General features: G+C 38.4%; 2 protein-coding genes across 4 annotated transcripts in view; one reads left to right on the top strand and one right to left on the bottom strand.

Moving 5' to 3' along the window:
* The window catches only part of LOC118677273 (filamin A-interacting protein 1-like), a 35121-nt gene extending 27768 nt beyond the window's left edge, over positions 1-7353 (bottom strand). Inside the window, exon 1 of one of the 2 annotated variants that reach the window (XM_036352287.1) lies at positions 7255-7353. The gene's annotated coding sequence lies outside the window, so the exon portion shown is untranslated. Of the gene's footprint in view, positions 1-7191; positions 7209-7254 lie in introns of those variants that run through there. The other variant, XM_036352285.1, reaches the window with a different exon arrangement.
* Positions 1-14264, top strand: part of CMSS1 (cms1 ribosomal small subunit homolog) — a 413449-nt gene that overhangs the window by 53139 nt on the left and 346046 nt on the right. The gene's annotated exons all lie outside the window — the stretch shown is intronic.

The following is a 14264-nucleotide window of genomic DNA, read 5'->3' as shown; positions in this document are numbered from 1 at the left end:
GAAGGTCGAGGTTGTTCTGACAGACAGATGATGTATTTAATTATCAGAGTTTGGGTGTTCAGATCCTGATGCAAGCCTCCTTTCTCTTTTTACCTCATATTCCCTGTTCATAGTACATTTCCTAGGAAGAAATCTGCCATCCTTTTTGGAATGCTCTATTCAATAGCCTCCATTTACATTTCAATTCCCATCTTTTCCATGAATGTTCCCTAACTTGTCTAACCCTCACTGATTCCCCCTTTCTGAGTCGCCACAGACCTTACAGTTTTTTTTTTGACACAAATACTCTATTGTTTTATACCATTTTCTAGTTTGCTTTTGTGTATTTGTTTTGCTCTTGAACTAACGGTAAGCTCCTTGAAGGATTTGATACTTCTCTGTCCCCTCTTTGGGCTTGAGCTCAGTACATACCTGATGACCAAATAAATGATTGAGGGCTGAGAAGAACCATTTCTTAGGGTAGCATAACCCCCTCTTAGGCTGAATGACTGTAAAATTTTCAGAATTTACTTATTATTAGAGCAGGAGAAGTAGAGTAATTATTCCTTTTGTTCCTGTCACTTCTTAGGAGAGGAAACCATTCAGTGAAATGAGGAAATCACTTGGAGACAAATTTAAATAAAGTTTAGATGGGGAAATACAGCCAGAGAATCTTAACTCTGCCTGTTATTCTTTGCATCTTTGCTCAACTCAATGAATTTTATGGGACCATAAGAAGAATCTTGTGATAATTTTAGGGGAAATGAGTGGAACCCCAAATCACTTGACAAGGTTGTTATCACCTTTATCTGAAATATCTCAGATATTTCCAGTTGTATGAAAACCTAAAGGATAATATGTAACCTCAAGTATAATGTATTTATTTTAATAATAGGAGTTTTTAACCATTTTGATAAGTAGATTGATATTATTTTTAAAGAATAATCATCCCTTTATCAGCAAATGATAACTTTTTCATAAAACTCCACAGTGATTTATCTCCTCTGCCATTCCAGTTAATGGACTAACAAGTTAAGGCTAAGGGACTTACATAGCATCTCACTGCATAGCCCTTTGTCTTGAGCAAAGAGCTAGGAACTAGGATCTTTCTCATGCTCTCCCCAAGCTCCTAGGCCAAGCAGCTCTTTCTTTTCTTCAGATGTAATAGCAGCAGTCACTTAAGTCTTGTCAGCCCAAATGTGATGAATGTTTTACATTCCTCTTAGAATTTCTGCTCAGAGGTTTGTTTTTGTTTTGATTCACTTAGAAAAAAAAAGGGGGGGGAATTTTAAAGAGAGAAACTTAGTTCACCTTTAAACTTTTGTTCCAAGACTGGTGGGCCATGAGATAAGATAAATCTGGCAGCTTTGCTCCTGTCAGAGCAGCCAATCCTGGAAGGCTGACCTCATCCTGGAGGCTGCTTTTGGTAAATGGTTTGGAGTTCTTCCAGGCTTAAGAGCTACAGTTATGTTAATATTTCCTCTGTGTTTAAGTATGGACTTTTCCCCTCCCATTCCTTCCACTTTCCTTAGCTGAGTTGTGTGGGTAATGATAGATCAGTAGCTTGTATTTTTGTATAGCGTTTTGCTCTTCTTGATCAGAACCCCCTCAGTTACTGCCCACTAGTCTGTCTTTCCCAGTATTGAGAGATACTTATGGTGGATGACATTGTTGCCTTTTTTAGGTTTCTGGAAGCCAAGGCTACAGGAAGCTTAACCAGTGGATGGATGGCAGAGCCAGGAAGAATAGAATTTTGATTTATGAGCCCTTATTCCTGCTCTTTAGTCTTACCATTGAAATAACACTATTTGTCCATGTCCATTTAGTGTCACTAAGCAAGCAAGCTTGGAGTAGTCTGTTGAATTGTCTTAAACAGTCCCACACTCTTTTTATCCTTACTTAATTTTTATGTACAGCTGACTTGTCTTATCTACATTGCTTTATCAGTCCATTAAGAAAGAGCAGGGACCCTGGACCATGACTGAAGCCTTTGTGCAAGTGCCACTGGTGATCTTATTAGTCCTTGTCATCAACACAGTGCTAGTCAGTGCTAGTGGGTGTAGCTGGGTTAGTGACATGGTGTGGTGGGTAGAGAACTTAGCTGCTGTGTCTATTGTCCTGCCTTCTGCTTAGCACAATGCCTGGGAGATGCTCAGTAAAGGTTTGCTGCTTCTGAGGAGTTAAAAGCTCTAGGCTGGCTTTATAGGTTGACATTGGAGTTAACTAACTGTGAAAAATCATAGGAAAATCACTTCTTTTTTTGCTTCTATAAAACCTGGCAGATGCAATGGACTATCCCCAGTAACTTGGGAATCAAAGTGTATGATTGGGAAAAGGCAGTCTGCAGATTTCTAGTTACTGTTAAGTACAAACTGTTTAGACCCAATGTCTGCATCTTCCAGGCCTTCATCTGAGGCACAGAGTTTAGGGAAAAATAGAGGAGTCTTCCCTTCATTAAAGACAAAACCACTATTTTCTGCTCCTTCATGTTTTTTAGAGCCCATTCCATGTCCCAGAGTGATTCACTTGGTACTCTTTCACCACCTTTATTCACATTATTTTGGGAGGAAGTTAAGGTAAGGTAGGTGGAGGTGGGAGTGAGCAGAGAAACATCTCACCTAGTCTGCCTACACAACAGATACTGTACAGAACAAAGCAGATTTCACTGTCGTGACTTCATCTGAGCCTAATTTGTTTTCTGGTTTTTGTGTTTGTAAGTCTTCTATATGGTTACTTCAGATAGTGGCAGAGATTTGTTTCGGGCTCCCAAACACAATCTAGAAGAGGCTCTTCTTAACGCACTGTTTTTAGAAATACTTTTCTTACCAAGAAGCTTCTAGATTTTAATTTATTTGTACATTTATCCAATACTCTTTTTGACACATCTACTGATATACCTAGGGTACTTTTCTATGTGTTAGGGATAAATTGGTTGCGAAATTTACCCTCAAGGAGTTTATAATCCAGGAGACAGACAATAAACAAATAAGCAATAAATTTGTAACTTGATGTCATGTTAGCAGTACACTGATGTGCAGGAAAGTAAAGCAGGGTAAGTATCACCAGAAGTTTACAGCCTTCACTAATAACTTCCCCTGCTGTTTTGGGGAGGTTGTTCTTAAGGTACTGAGTCACTTGAAGTTTGAAAGGAAACCTGCTAATTGGGGAGGTCTGGGGAGTGCAAAATGCTTAGTTGGAAGATGTGGAGAAGAGGTCACTTGTTAAGTTAGTGGTTCAGACATAAATGTCTGACTATAGAGCACACACTCTTTCCAGGTCACCTCTCACCTTCAAAGCAGAGTGAACTTTGCCACCCAGAGAACTTTTAAGTGCATATATTATTTGTTTTCTCTGTCCTCTCTTTATCACCTCTTTTCTTGTTGTATCCTGGTTGAACTGTATTAATTTCACCTCCTTCCTTTCCCTCTGCCTTCTTGCTGCCTATATTTTTTTATTAACAAGAACTCTGAACCTTCGACTTTCTCTTTTTAAATGGATTTTATATCCAAATTAACACTTACAGTGTTGAGACTTCTGGGGCTACTGTCTTCTTCTCTTCCTAACACTAATTTAAGGAGAAACCAAAGGATGTAGCCCCAAAATTCAAGGGGCCTTGCCTCTGCCTCTGAGTAGCTGTGTGTCTCTGAAGCAAGTCATACTGTGGACTTCAGCTTCTTCGGCAAGGTGAGGCATTTGGATCAGATGGCCTCCAAGGCCTCTTATAGCTATAACATTTCCTGCCCCTGTGTATGTACACGTGTGTGAATACACTCTCTATAGCCTGGGGCATCCCCTTGTCCATACAAAAGAACCTATCAAGGTATTTCTCAGACTCACATCTGTGGAATTGCCTATTTGCTATTCTTATGTAATTAATATATGCTCTCTTTTACTGATAATAACTGTCGTTTAGGCTAGAATCAGTAGTTATCATAAACTGAAACAAGGAGTTGGGTGTATGTTGTTTACACCCTTACCTGCCCCAATAATACACTTAACTTACCTATTCCTCTACATACCTCCCTACTTCCCCCCAAACACAAATGCATTATTCCCCAAGCTTGTTATAAAAAATAATAATTGTATCTTAAGATTTAATCTTATTTTTGAACCAGTAGGGCATAGGGATGTGAGGATAGTTAGACTGGAGAAAGAGCACTACTAATGTGTTATTATTATCTCTTCTTGGACTCAATTTAAAATTGCTGCTGTCCTGTCTTATCTGCTAAAAGCATCTGAGAGAACAGTCATGAAAGGGGAGTTCTTCCCCCATAGCTGAAAAAGAACCAAGGGACTTTCCTTGGAGGGCCTTCCCACTTTTGCTTGCCCAGCTTTCTTTCCCAGTCGGAAATAATGTTAGTGCAAAAGTCCAGGGAGAGAGAATCTCAACTCTGTTTTTAAGAAAAAGAGGGATGTAGGAGTGTTTACAACAGTGTTGGTGACAATCCACTAGGAATTAATTAGTGCATCTAACATTTGAAGTAGAAACTGACCACCAGCCAGAGAAGGTTCTAAAAGTCTTTGTAGCATACATCAAGCTTAAGGATTGGTTTGGTGGCCCAGAAATACTGTAGTGATGGCAGAAGCAGTCATAGAAATATTTCTTTGAAAGTTTGTGATACTGGTGGCTCTACATGGAGTGTCTCTTCATCTCTAAATCCTTATTTAAACATAATTTACAAAAGTAAACAATCGGTTTAAAACTATATTCATAGTCAAATATAAATTAAAGGTAAAATGTGTTAGATTTTTTTAAATATAACGACTGGCTATGTGAACAACAGATTTCAGTTTCTACAGCAGGATGAAACCAATATTTCTTTACATCCTCTGATTACTACTCCACAATATTCAGTCTTTTGTAAACAGTTCTCTTCCTGCCCCCTTCCTTTTTCCCTTAAATAGGAGGCTGTGTTTTTTTGTTTCTTCACCTTGTAAAAGCATTCACTTTGCTCTGAAGCACTAGATATAGACAGAACATGACTTAAGAAGAATTAATGGAATTTTATTCTTCCCACATTTTATTTTACCTCAAAATCCATTTATTACCAAAGGCACTTTTTTTTTTTTCTTTTTTCGAAGGTGAAGGGGTAGCAGAGAAACCTAAAACAAAACTTACAGCTGTTTGAGAAAGCAAGCTCTAATGGTAATTACAAGTGGACTTGAAAATTAGGAAGCTCAAAGCTTGATTTGTTTGTATATTGGCTGTTACTATAGATTCCATCACAGCACTAGGAAAATATCACAAAAATACCAGTGGCTTACCAGTTAATCATAATCACTATAAAAGGGCAAATGAATTTAATTAAGCATAAAATTAATATATGCTTTATTTGAAAATGTAAAAATTCACATTCATTCTATCTAAAGCTTTTCTATCATATAGATTGTCCCAAAGACTAAGAAATGCTTACTTGGAGAGCCACTATGACATTATATATCCACAGTAAATCTTGTTTAACTTTTAAAAGGGGTCTTAATGAGTGATTGTTCCTTGAACATGCTTTTAAGTTAATAAAAGGGAAACAGTATTGAAGTGTGTCATTTAAAAATTTTTTTCAAAATTGATGCTTGCCTATTTAAAAAAAATAAAATGCAGACTCTGGGAAACAGCTTTTAGAGCTTTGATAGAGGTTATGATTTTCAGCAGTTGAGCTATAGTTTATGGTACAGATGGTACTTTGGGTATAGCTGAAACAGTAATTGATGGTTTCTGTTTCCCTTCTCCTCTATTTGATGCAGAAGAGTGGGATACCTTTTTCCTAAGGCAGGAATTTTTCAGTTTCCAATTACAGCCTATATCAAATAAGCAACTTTTTCTATGGCATATTCCGTACTTCTCCATAGTGACCTGGGTGTTGGCCCCTTTCTCTTCTCATTATTGTACGCTTCCCTAGATTTGAAATAATAGTTCTAGGGAAATCCTACTTCTTGGTACTAACCTGCAGTTTATATATAGCCTATCTTCACAACAAGTAACATATAATATTTCTTTTAGAATACTAAAACCAAAGTCTTGCATTGCTCCAAACAAAATTAGCAAAGAAAACAAAATCCTATGAAGCAAAAATAGTAGGCATATACTTTGGAAAATGTCATATACTTTGGAAAACTCACACAGGAATTGCTAGAACACAGATAATATCTTGAATTTTAAGCAAATAAAAATGTTATGTTTCTAATGATAAATAAAACAGAGACTATTTAAAATGAGAAATAATTCTGTCACAATTTCTTAAGTTTTCTTTTACAATATATGTTCAGACCAAATACAGTTCTGAGTGATAAATCAGTTTTTCATCTTCTAATGTTTTAAACTTGACATAGCATGTTTTAATTTAATTCCTCTGCTGCTTTATTCTAAAAAGTAATGTAATTCTAAAAAGTAATGTAAAATATGTAGATTTTTAGCACCTTCCAAGTGTTCAATTATCATACTGTAAAGGTTCATTTACCACAGTAGCCTGTTCAGGGTTTAGATGTAACTAATTATGGTTTGAAATGCCACTGATTAACAAAATTCTTATATAGGCTTTGTCTTTTAAATTAGTTTTTTACATAAATTACTGTCCAAAGTATTACTCTAGAATAGCCAGCTTATCTTTAATTTTCAGTGCAGTTTGTCATTTACCTACTGATTGGAATTGCAGTAAAAGTTATAACTTAAAACGGTGATGGTTGTTACTTCCTTGTGCAAATTGACATATGCTTTTAAGACAATGGCGTTTGTAAGATTTTTTTTTAACTTAAAGACTCACTTTCTCTTAATTACAGGATGTATTCCTAACAGGAGTTTTGTAGTCTTTTATAGTAGATTTACAAAAGGCATGGGTGGGGGTTCACTAACAAACCCACTACCATGTGGCCATGTTTCGCACTCTGCTCTTAAAGGGAGTTTTAGTCCAAGGAGAGAGAAGATCAGGAGATAGCATTGTTGTATTACAATATACTTCCCTCCACCCTATCCCCAAAGATTTCTTAATACAGGCAGGATTCAATGTGTAGCTCACTTGGAAAGCTTATGTAATATATAGTCGTCCCCCACCTCTCAACATTTAAAATTAAATCCCAAATCTGTTTCCTCCATCGAAGAAAACTTTTACTTTCAAATTTTGTAGGAGTTGGAAAAAGTTCTGAAGCTAGAGTTCATTGGATGCGCTTTTTGAAACCTGTCTGCAGTTCATGATGCTGGTAACTTTAAAAGCTACCTACCGACTACCTGACTCTCTGGCAGTAGGGCCCCGTGCTGGAGCAGAGCGGCTCTCCCGGGCTTACCTGAGCTGCCTGCGCCGGGCCGGGCGGGGGCCGCAGTTGCGCCGCGCTGCGAGCGGGCTGTGCGCGCTCCGGGAGTCGCCCGAACAATGCGAGCTGGGCGCCGAGCGCGCCCGGCCTATGGGCGTTACGTCACTGCGCTGCCTTATAAGGCGCTCCGCGTGTGCGGCGCGGGCGGCGGGGGCGCCGGTGACAGGCAGACCGCGGTGGTGGCGGCGCAGCAACGTGCCCGGCTCCTCCGACGCCCAGACCTTAGGGAACCGACCTTGGGTCCCGGGCTCCCCGCAGAGAGGCATGGGCGGCGGGCCTGGGACGTTGGCGCCCTACTCCCGGGCAAACCAAGTCATGGGGGGTCATGGTCGATCTGCTTGTACTTTCCTCCCTCTGCTCTGGGGCTCTAAAGCTCCTGTTATTACTTAGGATTCTTAAATACACATCCTGTACTTTTAAAAGTACTATTGTTTTATTTTAATTACAGTTTATATTCAATAATATTTTGTATTAGCTTCAAGTGTACAGTTTAGTGGTTAGACAATCACATACTTTACAAACACATCTGTAATTCTATTTAAACTTTTGTAAATACATTTTTGTACATTTGTTTTTTGGTTGCTTGGGGGGAGGCAGGAGAGGAAAGCCAGAAGTCTTTTTTTGCTTTGAGACATCTCTGGGGGTGAGTTAGACTTCAAACCTTCTCTTTCCTCTTTGTAAAGAGTTGGGGTCCTCAGAGGATAGTATTTTATTTCCTGATGATGTAACTACCAAACAATTCTTCAAGTGATGATGGGAAGGCCAGATGAAATCTTATTTTTTCAGTGTTTTTCTGAAAGAAACTCTTAGTTCCTCATTTCTGCTTGCCTGTGTTTTAATGAAAGTTGATAAAACTAATCTTTGTATTTGGCAGGGAAAGTATTTATTAAAGAAATTAAATGTTTGCTGCTGTATTTCCAAAACAAAAAAGTATAAAAATAGAACTTTAGAACCAGTTTTAATCCATTTGTTCTTTTCTACTAGAAAACAAAATAAAAAAGACATGATCAGAGAAAGGAAACTGACCAAATATTACTGAATTAAGAGATTTAACCTCCTAATAATTTTGCACAACAATAAGAGAAGTAATCTCTAAAGTACTAGCCAGCTATGTGAATCTGCTAAATAAATTAGATAGATATGTGGCTGCCTTATTTGCAAGCTTCAAATTAATTGAGAAGTTTTAATAACTTGAGCCTCTTTAACTCTTTTTAAATTACATTAAGATAGGATTGCTTCCTATTATGATGTACATATGTCTATAGAACTATTGTTTCCATATGTTTTGTCAAACAAGAATAATTAAAATAGTGTGCTTGTTTCTTTTTCTTAGTGTGGAGTGAAATAGGCTGATTACAGAGAATGTACAGTTAGTGAAAATGGTGTGGGAAAAAGATGCAGCGTGTAAAAATAAATGCATCATCATTGCTAAATTGTCAGCTCACTTAGACAATTCTAGATCACTCTACCTGTCTACTGAGAAGCCTAACTTAAACTAACCCCTGCTTTTCATATATACTGGTGTGTTTTTTAATTTCATTTTTTTTATTGTTGACACTATTGTACATATACTACTGTAAGAGAAGTGAAGGACCATGCTGTTCAACTGAATTTAATATTTGATTTGCAATTTTATATTAACCTTTTATATGTTGGTCTGTTGGTTTTATTACTCTGCCTTATACTTGTAAAGTGCATTTGAATCTTTTTAGTCTCGTATGCTTGCTTTGTGCTTACTAAACATCCTTTTTGGGACTTTTATGCCAGATTTGATTTATTACACATAAGATGAAATTACTGTTATGAAAGTTGCATGAAGCATAAACACCTGAATCTCGGCTTCAAACTGGTAACATAAAGTACCTGTACTTTAAACTAGTATTTGTAACTTCTTTTGCCTCCTTTTTTCTTTTGCTGGGTACAGAAGTTTCTTAACATTTGACACTGTCTTTTATTTATTTCTCACATTTTTGTACTCATGCTTTGTATTTATATATCCCACTTCCCCTGTAAAATTTGTCAGTATTAGTTCCTCCTTTTCTTCAGCTGGGATAACTGAAGAAAGGAGAAGTTAAGTGAATACAAGAGTTGTCTAGGGCTTTTGAGGTGAGAGAAAAGAGGATTAGGACTCCTACTCCTCATGTGCCTTGCCTGGTGCTGTTACTCCCTGAAGTACTGGTCTCTGACCCAGTTATGACTCAGTGTTCCAACTGAGGTTGCAGTACGTGACCACTCTCTTCCGGAGCCAATATGAACTCATTTGTTGAGCTCTTAATTCAAATTCATGCCAATCACTGTATTTAGTGTTCTACGTGCACTCCACCATCTAATCTACACAACACATCTCTATTTTCTAGACTGAATGTTGAACTAAGAAAACCAAGACTCACCCTCTTTGTAGGCCACACACCAGAGCTGCCCTTAGGGAGTATTGTTCACATTGGATCTGTATACTTACTAAGACAGTTTTCTTGAGGGTGTTAGCAGCATGTCTTGTTCTAATACTAGTAAAGTTAGAATGTTATGACAATTTTCCAGCAGATGAAAGTCAAGGGTCTTGAGGTAGGGGGATCTTTGACACAAGAACACTCTGCGTCTTATATCACAAATTCTAGCCAGTGTTTGGTATTGTGCTCCATTGGCAACATGAGTTGACCGGCAGACTTTTATTTATTTCTGCCTTTTCACCAACATTCTCTTTGAGATGTAATTTTTGTTCTCTTGGCTTCTGACATATATTTATTATGAAAAGAATAGAGTTATGAACACTGTGCCTCAGTCTTGGCTGAGAAAATTTTACTTCCTTTTAAGGAAAATTTTACTGTGCAATTGTTATATGAGTCTTCTTATTTTATAATCAGGAATTTCTCACAAATAAGCACATCTACAGATTAAAGTCCTTTCTTCAATTAGTAATCTGGATGTATGATTCAAAGCAGCAATAGTTTTATTTGGAAAAAATGCAAAGGAATTTTCCTACCAACGTAATTGCCTCCTAATGTTTAAGACGGGTTTATAGGCCACAAGACTGGGAACTAAGATGTATTGATTCTATTGAACTGTGTGAAGTCACTTTTGTTAGATAGTCAAAAACAGTTGAATATCAGCAGTTTCCCATGGTTCAAGCTAATGCTATCTTATTACAGTGACCACAGCAACTAGTATTAGTAATGTCCACAATGTCCTTGTTATTTAACTTTTAATATACCATTAACATGTTACTAAGCATGTCAAAGCCAGTTCCTCTTTGTGAAGTAACTGTTCTTATTTTCTTTCATGTCCTGTCTTCCTGCCTTTGTTTCTTTTTGTGCTGGGGAAGTCTTCCAGTCATCCAAATAAGTGCCAGAGAAGCAGTGTTCACAATTAACTGAACCTTTCTTTCAGCTGCCCACAATTTTCATTACGGGTTCATTCATAAGTTGAGGGGTGATGTGTGTGCTCCCTGAAAACTCTGCTGCAGGATGTGGGATAGTAATGCTAACTTTGAATGCGACACATTTGCTCCTTTATCTCTATAGTATATGTTGAAACACTATAACATGCAAAGAAAAAACAACAATTCTTATAATGGGCATGGTCCTGTATGAGAAGCTGAACAGAGTGGGACAGATCCAGGACAGCATGGGAAGAGGCAGAATTCTGTAGTCCTGCTTTGTTAGGCTGCAGTTGATTGGTCAGAGTGTGCGCTTTTGGCACTAAGGTACTCATCTCAGGGAACATTCCGACACCTCATTGGCAGCCTTCTTGCAAAACAGCTTTGCCTCTGAATTTAAGGCAAACCTGACCTCTCCTCTGTTGCCACACAGTTTATGAGGAAGGCTGAGACTGAGCACACAGGTGGGCAACTTTCAAATGGGGAGCCAGAAGGAAAGTCTGAGGGGTGAAAGCACCTTCTCTCCATGCCAGGGGCAGTTTTCTAACTAACCTCTTCCTTTCACTCTTCTTTCTGTTACTCAGGTGGCATCTGCCTAGCTCTGTACATATAAATGCCCACACAGAATATTTCCCCAGGCAGCACAGCACTTCCTCTGCACTGAGAGCCCTTCACCAGCAGTTAATGGCCTGTAGGGAACTTGGATTTACATACAGACCCTCTCACTTATCTCAGCCCAAATCTCCCCTTCCAAGCCTCCATAGTCCTTGAAGTTTCTAGAGATTCTTCAACTCTTCCTATTCATACTCCACCTAATTTGATTTTAGAACAGGGACCAATACTCTTAAGAGCTCACTTGGGCTGATTTTAGCAACAGTGTCAGTGATGATACTAGGGAATGGAAAGCCCTTCGTGAATTTTAAAATGATTACTATTTTGTGGCTTTAAAATTAATTTAAAACTAGCTCAGTGCCATGATAATTTGCAAAATGTAGAAAACTAGAAGACATTTTGCACCTAGTCCTCCTATTTGAATACTGCCAACTATTAACAATTTGATGTACTGCCATTTCTTTTTAGTTTTTTTCTAAACATTTGTGAAGTATAATTGTTTTCATCCTGTGGGCATATGTGTGTATTATGTGTCTTTTACCTTTATTAAATATATTTTAACCATGTTCATAGAGTTTCTATAGACATTGAGTTATTTAAAAGCACATATTTGTATATTTCCCCTAAAAATGGTAGTCACAAAGTCAGTCACTGCTTACTATCCCTCTGGTATTGCCATGGTTTTTGTTCTTCACTAAATAAAGTAAGGATGTCTGTGTTTAAGAGACAATCTTCTGTTTAGAGACCTCTGGTCTTGGTTTACATGGGATGCTATGAGTTGGCTATGTGACTGTAGTGAGCTGCCAGTAGGTGAGCAAAATGACTTGGAGAGAATGAAGAATTGATAATATGACGCCACCATAGAATTATTAAATGGAAAGCAGGAAAAGCCTGCTGTTTAGGTCCAGTCCATTTGCTTATTTATTCCTGCAAACATTTTGTGTTTCCTTGGTAACTAATAATAGTTTTGAGAAATTGTTGAACTTGAAAGTATTACTGCAGGATTAAAAAAATCCTCAAATCACAGAAATTAGAGACGGAAAAGACCTATTAGATCATTTTTGTCCCTTGCCAGTACAGATTGTTCTCAATGCTTTGTCCAGTCCATTTTTTAAAGGGGCCTTGTCAAATAGTTTGTACACCTTATATGTTTTAGGTAATGCAATTTTAAGGAAACCGCTCTGACAAATTTTCTGTGTAGTTATGGAGCTAGATTTCAGGGTAAATACTTGTGAAAAAAGACCTTTGGGTTTAAAGTACAATTTAACAGGTTTTATTAGTTGGAAGTCAGTGTACTGTTTAGGATGTAACTGGAATACTTGGCTAACTAAGGATAAAAAATGGGTAAGTTATGTTTAGTATATGTTTCCTTTTATCATTGGAAACTCAAATATAGCAATGCATGAGAATTAACTTTTAATCATGTAAACTAATTGACATGGATCTAGAAGGCCTGAGGAAATAAAGCAAGGACGAAGTAAGGAAAAGTAGGAGTGAGCCTTAGTTTTGTTCAATGGTTAGAGCATCAACCTGCAGACAGAAAGGTTGAGGGTTCATTTCCAGTCAAGGGCACATGCCTTGGTTGCAGGCTTGATCCCCGGGTGCCGGGGTCCAACCCCAGCAGGTCCAAGGGTCCCCAAAGGTGTGGACGGAGTCAGCGAAGAAGGAATGACACGGAGGCAGCGTTCAGTTGATCAGCAGCCTAGCCAGGATCTCTAGCCAAGTTCTGGTCACGATCTCCAGCGAAGTACTGGTTAGGATCTGCAGCCAGGTTCTGTGTCCATGTTCTCTCGCTAGGTTCTCCAGCCAGGTTCTCCAGGTTCTCCAGCCAGGTTCAGTCACCAGGTTCTAGTCAGGTTCTCTTGCCATGTTCTATCCAGGTTCTGTAGCCAGGTTCTGTCTCTAGGTTCTTCAGCCAGGTTCTCTCACTAGGTTCTGTCTCTAGGTTCTGTAGCCAGTTTCTGTCCAGGATCTTTTGCCATGTTCTCTCTATAGGTTCCGTGTAGGTTCTGTGTCTAGGTTCTGTCTCCTGTTGTCTTGTTACATTTGTATTTATACCAGTTGATTCCAATCCTATCAATCTCTGTTCCAAAGGTTAGGGCGTTTCTTATCTCCATTCCAGGGAGTAAAGATTATGTAGCTTAAGCATGATTGTTCGTAGTTAAAGTGATTAATTACCCACCTGGCACTTAGGTAAGGGGTTTTATTCCCTCCCTAACTTCAGGGGAAAATCCCTGCCTGGGGAAACAACCTTTCTCAGAGAGGTGACCTTGGTTAAAACACATAGTGCCAAGAAGTGAGCAAACATATTAAGAACAGTATGCCATATATGCCAGGTCCCTTGAAATAAGCAAGGATGGACCAGCTCCCGGCACCCAGGGCATGTGGGAGGCAACTAATCAATATGTCTCTCTCGCATCGATGTTTCTCTCTCACTCTCCCTCCCCCCACTCCCCCTCCCTTCAACTCTTTCTAAAAATCAATGGAAAAAATATCCTCAGGTGGCAATTAACAAAGAAAAGAAAAGAAAAATAGGAGTGAAATGGTTCCTTCTAAGATAATTTTTATGAGACATTTTAAAATCTCCCTTCCTATCCCCACTTCTGCTTTGCCCATTACTTTACAGTAATTACTGCTTGGTGTGAAGGTGGAGTATGACTGTAAAATCCTTTCCTTCAGTTGGGCAACTTCTTCTAAACACCACCAACGATTGATTAAACTGTCTCATAGACTAAATGCTTCAGTTCCCTGTGTGATGGCTAAAGATGACTTCTCTGGGAAAAATAATGAACATATTAAGACTGAGAAATGTGCTGTGAGTTTTATTATGAAGGATGATTGTTTCATAAAATCACATTTTTTTCGCGTGTAAAAAGGCCTTAGAAAACATCTCTATTTGTTGCCTCCTCTTGTTCCCTCCTAGATGAGATCATTGGAGCTCAGAGAGGCTAAAGGATTAGCCCCAACGTCAACAGTAAATTGGTGACTCAGCCACTAC

Source organism: Myotis myotis, unplaced genomic scaffold (genome assembly GCF_014108235.1).
Source record: "Myotis myotis isolate mMyoMyo1 unplaced genomic scaffold, mMyoMyo1.p scaffold_m19_p_2, whole genome shotgun sequence".
Taxonomy (NCBI): Eukaryota; Metazoa; Chordata; class Mammalia; order Chiroptera; family Vespertilionidae; genus Myotis; species Myotis myotis.
The sequence above is the reverse complement of the archived record's forward strand: the minus strand, read 5'-3'. Positions and strand labels throughout refer to the sequence as shown.